Genomic DNA, 8,750 nt, shown 5'->3' with positions numbered 1-8,750 from the left:
TCCTCCCTCAGCACAGCTGTAATGCTATCCCTTATCAAAAATGCCACTCCCCCTCCTCTCTTGCCTCCCTTTCTATCCTTCCTGTAGCATTTGTATCCTGGAACATTAAGCTGCCAGTCCTGCCCATCCCTGAGCCATGTTTCTGTATTTGCTATGATATCCCAGTCCCATGTTCCTAACCATGCCCTGAGTTCATCTGCCTTCCCTGTTAGGCCCCTTGCATTGAAATAAATGCAGTTTAATTTATCAGTCCCACCTTGTCCCTGCCTGCCCTGACTGTTTGACTCATTTCTGTTCTCAGCTGTACCAGTCTCAGATTGATCTCTTTCCTCACTATCTCCCTGGGTCCCACCCCCCCCACCTTACTAGTTTAAATCCTCCCAAGCAGTTCTAGCAAATTTCCCTGCCTGTATATTAGTCCCCTTCCAATTTAGGTGCAATCTGTCCTTCTTGTACAGGTCACTTCTACCCCAAAAGAGATTCCAATGATCCAAAAATGTGAATCCTTCTCCCATACACCAGCTCCTCAGCCATGCAGTGATCTGCTCTATCCTCCTATTCCTGCCCTCACTAGCTCGTAGCACTGGGAGTAATCCGGATATTACTACCCTTGAGGACCTCCTTTTTAAATTCCTGCCTAACTCTCTGTAATCTCCCTTCAGAGTCTTAACCTTTTCCCTTCCAATGTCGTTGGTTCCAATGTGGACAATGACCTCCTGCTGGCCCCTCTCCCCCGTGAGAACATTCTGCACCCTCTCTGAGACATCCTTGATCCTGGCACCAGGGAAACAACACACCATTCTGCTTTTTCTCTGCTGGCCACAGAAACGTCTGTCTGTACCTCTGACTACAGAATCCCCGAACACAATTGATCTCTTGGAAGCCGACGTACCCCTCATTGCATTAGAGCCAGTCTCAGTACCAGAAACTTGGCTGTTTGTGCTACGTTCCCCTGAGAATCCATCAACCCCTACATTTACCAAAACAGCATACTTGTTTGAAATGGGTATATCCACAAAAGACTCCTGCACTAGCTGCCTACCTCTCTTACCCTTCCTGGAGTTAACCCATCTATGTGACTGTATCTGAGACTTTCCCCCCTTCCTATAACTGCCATCCATCATATACTGTTGCTGTTGCAAATTCCTCATCGCTTCTATCAGCCTCTCCAACTGATCCACTCGATCTGATAAGATTCGCATCCAACAGCATTTATGGCAGATATAGTCCGCAGTAACCCTTAAACTCTCTTTAAACTCCCACATCTGACAAGAAGTACATCTCACTGCAAAGGCCATTTTTGCTCCTTCACAATCTACAGACCCAGAAAATAACACCGTCTTATTCCTCTACAAACACTGCTCCAGGTTAAATTAATAGCTATGGCTTATATTTTAAGTTTAATCAAGAGACTTATCTCCAAAAACATATAATCAAGAAAGAATCCACTGTACTCACTACTGCAGCCTTTCTCTCGGACAGACTTAAAACAACAATTAACTTATCTGATTCTGTGCTGTGAACTTCGCCCAACAGATCCTCCAAGATTAGTTGTGAAACTCACTGTTCGTTAATTTTCCCAGATGCACTCCGATGTCCAGCGATACACGAATTCAAACAGCAAAGGCAGTAACTGTGCAGGTTTTCTTTTTCTTTTTCTTTTTCTTTTTCTCTCTTTTTTCTCTCTCTCTTTCTCTCTCTCTCTCTCTCCTGCACTGTCCTCACCATGTGCTTCCTTTGTCTGCTCTTCACCCTTTTAAACTGCTGTTTTGACTTTTTTTCCCAAAGTTCCAAAACAATGCAACAGCTTATAAAACAGGAATTGCTGCTCCTGGAATTCGAGGAAATCACCTCCAGCACCTAAAATACCTCAAAAAAAGGAGCAGCTCTTACAGCCAGAGATTTTTCCCATCCTCCATCTTGGATTACCCAGAATCCTACATCAAACCATCTCCCAATAAGAAGAGCGAATCCTCGGTCCATCCTCAGGGCCTGGGATGAGCTGGTTCTGGGGCTGGGAGGAGAGTGAGGGAGCATCCTCCTGAGGGATCCACCTCCTGAGAAATCTACCTCCTCAATGGATCTACCTCCTGGAAGGATCCACCTCCCTCAGGATAATCCTCCTGAGGGATCCACTTCCTTGATAGAATAAAATCTCAAGGGATCAACCTCTTTGAGGAATCAATCCTCATAAGGGATTGACCTCCTTGAGGAATCTTCCCTTGGGAGGGATCAGTTGTGAACTCTCTGTTCCTGACATTTCTCTGCTGCCTACAGTAACCCTGATTGATTGATTGTTTTTCCAGTTTTTGGAACAGGTGGCTGTACTTTCTGATTCGCTGCAGAAGATCCAGGACCGAGTGTGGAATCCACCAGGAATACCCAGTGTCTCTGAGAGAATCCAAGAACAGATCGAGGAAAACCGACTGATCTTTGAGAAGCTGGGCAGTTTGCGGAGAGCTCTGGATAATGTCACTGCCCAGAGGAAGGAGCTGCTGGCAAACAACCAGTGCCCATCAACTGATGCCAGGAACAGAGGCAAGTTAACAACACAAACCCTCTGTCACTGAGGAGCAAAGGGAGGACGAGGATGGAAGGGGATAGGGTGCTGAAGGAGGGTCTGAGGAGGACAACATAGGGGAAGTGGCTGAAAACATGACAGAGGGTAAGGACAGAGAACACAATAGGACCTAAAGTCCAGAGGAGTAAAAGGGTCTGAGTTCAGCAATTTGCAGGAGGGCATCATCAGGACAGAGAGAGGTGGGAGACCGAAAGAGAGAGAGAGGCCGAATGGACAGACACACAGAAACGTAGAAAATAGGTGCAGGATGAAGTGGTATATTTTGGTAAGTCAAGTACTGGTAGAAATTATACAGTGAATGGCAGAACTCTTAGGAGTATCGACATGCAGAGGGATCATGGTGTGCAGGCCCACAGATCACTGAAGGTGGTAGCACAGGTAGATAAGGGAGTAAGAAAGGCCTATGGCACGCTTGCCTTCTTTGGAAGGGGCACTGAGTAAAAGGATAGACAAGCTACACTGTTGCTTTACACAGCTTCAGTTAGGCCACACTTGGAATACGGTGTACAGTTCTGGTCACCACACTACCAGAAGGATGTGGATACTTTGGTGAGGGTACAGAAAAGGTTTACCAGGATGTTGCCTGGTCTGGGGGATTTTAGCTCAGGAGAAAGGTTGGATACACTGAGTTTGTTTTCACTGGAACGCAGGAGGTTGTGGGGCGACCTGACAGAAGTTTATAAGATTGTGAAAGGCATGGATAGAGTGGAAAGTATGAGGCGTTTTCCCCAGGGTGGAGGGTTCAATTACTAGGGGACACAGGTTCAAGATGTGTGTGTGGGGTGGGGCGGGGGGGAGGATGCTGTTTCAAAGAGATGTGTGAGGCAGGTTTTTCACACACAGAGGGCAGTGAGTGCCTGGAACCTACTGCCTGAGGAGGTGGTGGAAGCAGACACACAATAGCAGCATTCACGATGCACCTGGACAGATAGAATCCCTACAGTTTGGAAACAGGCCTTTCAGCCCATCATGTCCACACTGACCCTCCAAAGAGTATTCCATCCAGACCCACCAGCTCTACCCCTGCATACCCATGGTGAACCAACCTAACCTGCCCATCCCTGAACACTATGGGATAATTTAACACTGCCAACTCACCCTAACCTGCACATCCCTAACACTATGGGGTAATTTAATACGGGTAACTATTGGCCAACTGGCCAAATATCTATTGTTGGAAAAGAATTGGAATCAATTATGACGTAAGTAATAGCAGGACATTCAGAAAATTATAATCTAATCATGCAGAGTCAGCAGGGCCTCATGAAAGGGAAATTGTATCTGACTAATTTATTAGAATATTTGAGGAAGTCTCAACCAGAGTGGATAGAGGGAACCAGTAGATGTGTTACCATGGATAAGTCATATAATAAGAGCCCATGGTGTGGAGGTAGTATAGTGGCATGGATAAGGAATTGGCAAATTGCCAGGAAACAGCAAGTGGGATGTCGGGTTCCTTTTCAGGTTGGTGAGCTGTGACCAGTGCGGTTCCATGGGATCAGTGTTGGGACTGCAACTGTTTACAGTATATGTTAAAGACTTGGAGGAGGAAGTGAATGTACTGTAGCCAAATTTGGTCGTGGGTTTGGAAGGTGTTGTCTAAGGATCTTTAGTGATTTTCTGCAGTGCATCTTGTAGATGGTACACACTGCTGCTACTGAGCATCAGTGGTGGGGGGAGTGGGTGTTTGTCGATATGATGCCAGTCAAGCGGGTTGTTTTGTCCTGGATGGTGTCAAGCTTCTTGTGTTGTTGGAGCTGCCCCCCATCCAGGCAAGTGGGGAGTATTCCATCACACTCCTGACTTGTCCCTTGTAGATGGTGGACAGGCTTTGGGGAGTCAGGAGGTGAGTTACTCACTGCAGTATTCCCAGCCTCTGACCTGCTCTTGTAGCAATTGTGTTTATGTGGTGAGTCCAAATGAGTGTCTGGTCACTGGTAACCCCCAGGATGTTGACAGTGATGGTAATACCGTTGAATGTCAAAGGCGGTGTTTAGAATGTCTCTGATTGGCGATGGTCATTGTCTGGCAGGGTTAAGGAGAATCCCAAAGCCTTTTGTTTATATATAAGGAGCAAGAGAGTAACTAGGGAAAGGATTGGCCTGCTCAAGGACAAAGGAAGAAAGTTATATGTGGAATCAGAGAAAATGGGTGAGATTCTTAATGAGTACTTTGTATCGGTATTCACTGAGGAGAGGGACATGACTGATGCTGAGGTCAGAGATAGATGTTTGATTACTCTCAGTCAAATCAGCATAAGGGGGGAGGAAGTGTTGGGTATTCTAAAAGGCATTAAGGTGGACAAGTCCCCAGTTCCGGATGGGATCTATCCCAGGTTACTAAGGGAAGCGAGAGAGGAAATACATGGGGCCTTAACAAATATCTTTGCAGCATCCTTGAACATGGGGGAGGTCCCAGGGGACTGGAGAATTGTTAATGTTGTCCCTTGTTTAAGCAGGGTAGCAGGGATAATCCAGGTAATTATAGACCGGTGAGCCTGAAGTCAGTGGTAGGGAAGCTGCTGGAGAAAATACTGAGGGATAGAATCTATTCCCATTTGGGAGAAAATGGGCTTCTCAGTGATAGACAACATGGTTATGTGCAGGGAAGGTGATGTCTTACCAACTTAATAGAATTCTTCAAGGAAGTGACAGAGTTGATTGATGAGGGAGGGGCTATAGATGTCATATACATGTACTTCAGTAAGGTGTTTAATAAGGTTCCCCACGGTAGGTTGATGGAGAAGGTGAAGTCGCATGGTGTCCAGGGTATTCTAGCGAGATGGATAGAGAACTGGCTGGCAGCAGGAGACAGAGAGTAGGAGTGGAAGGGAGTTTCACAAAATGGAGACCTGTGACCAGTGGTGTCCCACAGGGATCCGTGCTGGGAATACTGTTATTTGTCATTTACATAAATGATTTGGAGGAGGCGATAAGTGGTCTGATTAGCAAGTTTGCAAATGACACTAAGGTTGGTGGAGTAGCAGATAGTGAAGGGGACTGTCAGAGAATACAGCAGAATATAGATAGATTGGAGAGTTGGACAGAGAAATAGCAGCTGGGGTTCAATCTCGGCAAATGCGAGATGATGTGTTTTGGAAGATCCAATTCAAGAGCAAACTATACAGTAAATGGAAATGTCCTGAGGAAAATTGATGTACAGAGAGATCTGGGTGTTCAGGTACATTATACCCTGAAGATAGCAATGCAGGTCAGTAGAGTGATCAAGAAGGCATACGGCATGCTTTCCTTCATCAGACGGGGTATTGAGAACAAGAGCTGGCAGGTCATGTTACAATTGCATAAGACTTTGGTTTGGCCACATTTGGAATACTGCGTACAGTTCTGGTTGCCCCATTAATAAAAGGATGTCGGTGCTTTGGAGAGGATGCAGAGGAGGTTCACCAGGATGTTGCCTGGTATGGAGGGCACCAGCTATGAGGAGAGGTTGAGTAGATTAGGATTATTTTCATTAGAAAGACGGAGGTTGAGGGGGGACCTGATTGAGGCCTACAAAATCATGAGAGGTACAGACAGGGTGGATAGCAAGAAGCTTTTTCCCAGAATAGGGGACATAATTACTACGTGTCATGAGTCCAAGGTGAGAGGGGAAAAGTTTAGGGGAGATATATGTGGAAAGTTCTTTATGCAGAGGATGGTGGGGGCCTGGAATGCATTGTCAGTGGAGGTGGTAGGGGTGGGAATAATAGTGTCATTTAAGATGTATCTAGACAGATACATGAATGGGCAGAGAGCAGAGGGATACAGATCCTTAGAAAATAGGTGACAGGTTTAGATAGAGGATCTGGATTGGCGCAGACTTGGAGGGCCGAAGGGCCTGTTCCTGTAATTTTCTTTGATCTTGGTTCTTTGCATCCTGATTTGCTTGATGTTTTGTGGATGTTGTTCCCAATGATGGTGATCCTGATGAAATATCTCTTTCCTGCAGACCTGCAGTGACATGGTTATCCTGGAGAGAGATTGAGGTTGTTTCTGTTGTTATCTTTGTTTGATAACTGGACAGTTTTGACACAATGAGATGTATATACCCTAAACCCTCCCCCACTTTTTTTAAATAATAATAAAACATGATTATATGAATCCCTGGTGGCAAGTGAGGTCAGGTTCAGAGGCCTGTTATGCTCCAACCTCTCATTCCCACAGTAGGGGTTAGGAGTGTTTAAACGCCCTGACCATGATGTGGTTAGGAAAAAGAACCTGAGATACAGTGGTCATGAAGACCAGTGTTACAGAGACGAGTGATTATGCAGAGGACTGCAAGAGATCGTGTTGGGCCTCTTGTTGGTACAGACGCGGCGCGATGGCAATGCAAGCGGCGAAAAGGGCGTACATTCGTTTGCCTCCAGAAGTAAATCGTATCTTGTATGTAAGAAATTTGCCATACAAAATAACAGCAGAAGAAATGTAAGATATATTTGGGAAATATGGACCAATCCGACAAATCAGAGTAGGAAATACACCTGAGACGAGAGGAACTGCATACGTAGTGTACGAAGATATTTTTGATGCCAAGAATGCTTGTGACCACTTATCTGGGTTCAATGTTTGCAACAGATACCTTGTGGTTTTGTACTACAATGCAAACAGGGCTTTCCAAAAAATTGATACAAAGAAAAAGGAAGAGCAACTTAAAATTCTCAAGGAGAAGTATGGAATCAACACTGAAACAAAATGAACCATTGGGTTCTGTTTTTTTAACTTTTGCATTGTAAATACTATTGAAAGGACTTTTGAAGATGTCATAAACTTAGCAATTTGGATAAAGCTCACCAAGTTATTTTGTAGTTTAAGATTACCATTTACTTTGAATAATCGGTGGTTGTTTTAAACATTACTTCTGTTTATTTTGACTTTATGTAATATTTTCTTAATTTGAAACATAACATAATTAAGTTTAAAGTTTGTGCGAAGATTTGTAGCTCGGGTGCTCGTTGTTGTGGTTCTGTTCGCCGAGCTGGAAGTTTTTGTTGCAAACGTTTCGTCCCCTGGCTAGGCGACATCATCAGTGCTTGGGAGCCTCCTGCGAAGCGCTTCTTTGATGTTTCCTCCGGTGTTTATAGTGGTCTGTCCCTGCCACTTCCAGTTGTCAGTTTCAGCTGTCCGCTGTAGTGGTTGGTATATTAGGTCCAGGTCGATGTGTTTGTTGATGGAGTTTGTGGATGAATGCCATGCCTCTAGGAATTCCCTGGCTGTTCTCTGTCTGGCTTGCCCTATGATAGTAGTGTTGTCCCAGTCGAATTCATGTTGCTTGTTGTCTGCGTGTGTGGCTACTAAGGATAGCTGGTCGTGTCGTTTCGTGGCTAGTTGATGTTCATGTATGCGGATTGTTAGCTGTCTTCCTGTTTGTCCTGTATAGTGTTTTGTGCAGTCCTTGCATGGTATTTTGTACACTACATTCGTCTTGCTCATGTTGGGTATCGGGTCCTTCGTTCTGGTGAGTTGTTGTCTGAGGGTGGCTGTTGGTTTGTGTGCTGTTATAAGTCCTAGTGGTCGCAGTAGTCTGGCTGTCAGTTCCGATAATTAAGTTTGCATACAAATGGTGATGTTTATATTTGCAAATACTTTTACTGGGACTACACACCAGTTACCATGGTGATCCAGATATTATTTGTCAAATGTGCACTCTTGTATTCAAAATGATTGTTTGTGTACAATAAACTGTAAAATGGTTTTATGTTGGTCATTATTGATGTATTTCTGTTGCGAAGTGTGAAGCTAATGTTCTAGTGTAAGCCTGTTGATACCAGTGAATTAGGTAGCTAGAACACTGGGTTGTGGCCTGGTTTGGGACGTGAAATGAAGAAGTCCACCTATTGTTCAGTATTCTGACCTTCTCTGTCTTGTTATCCTCCCTCAAACCAGCACCTCCAAACATTAAATGTAAATGTTCTTGTCATTAAATAGTAACCAGTTAAAAAAAAAGAGATCAATCATTTTAAATAAAAGTGAAAATGGAGCTGACCTGTCGGACAGAGACCACTTTAAGCGTGGGTAATAGAAATGAGGGTGAAAGCAAAGGGGAGGTAGGGATCTGATTTGGAGACTATATCCATTGTGGAGAAAATAGCTTGGTTAAATCCTATCCAGAAATAGATTTGGAAGAGGTGTAAGATGCATGTGAGTTTTGATATATCAGAAACAGTTACACC

The 8,750-nt window shown here is 44.6% G+C and overlaps 1 pseudogene; it reads left to right on the top strand.

Moving 5' to 3' along the window:
• The first annotated feature begins 6,901 nt into the window (after window positions 1-6,901).
• Window positions 6,902-7,496, top strand: LOC148148475 (splicing factor 3B subunit 6 pseudogene; annotated as a pseudogene).
• The last annotated feature ends 1,254 nt before the right edge of the window (window positions 7,497-8,750 follow it).

This window comes from Chiloscyllium plagiosum, unplaced genomic scaffold, assembly GCF_037043375.1.
Source record: "Chiloscyllium plagiosum isolate Xiang-an unplaced genomic scaffold, Cpla_swu_hap1 HiC_scaffold_12, whole genome shotgun sequence".
Lineage (NCBI taxonomy): Eukaryota > Metazoa > Chordata > Chondrichthyes > Orectolobiformes > Hemiscylliidae > Chiloscyllium > Chiloscyllium plagiosum.
Note: the sequence above shows the minus strand (reverse complement) of the source record. Positions and strands in the feature narration are given on the sequence as shown.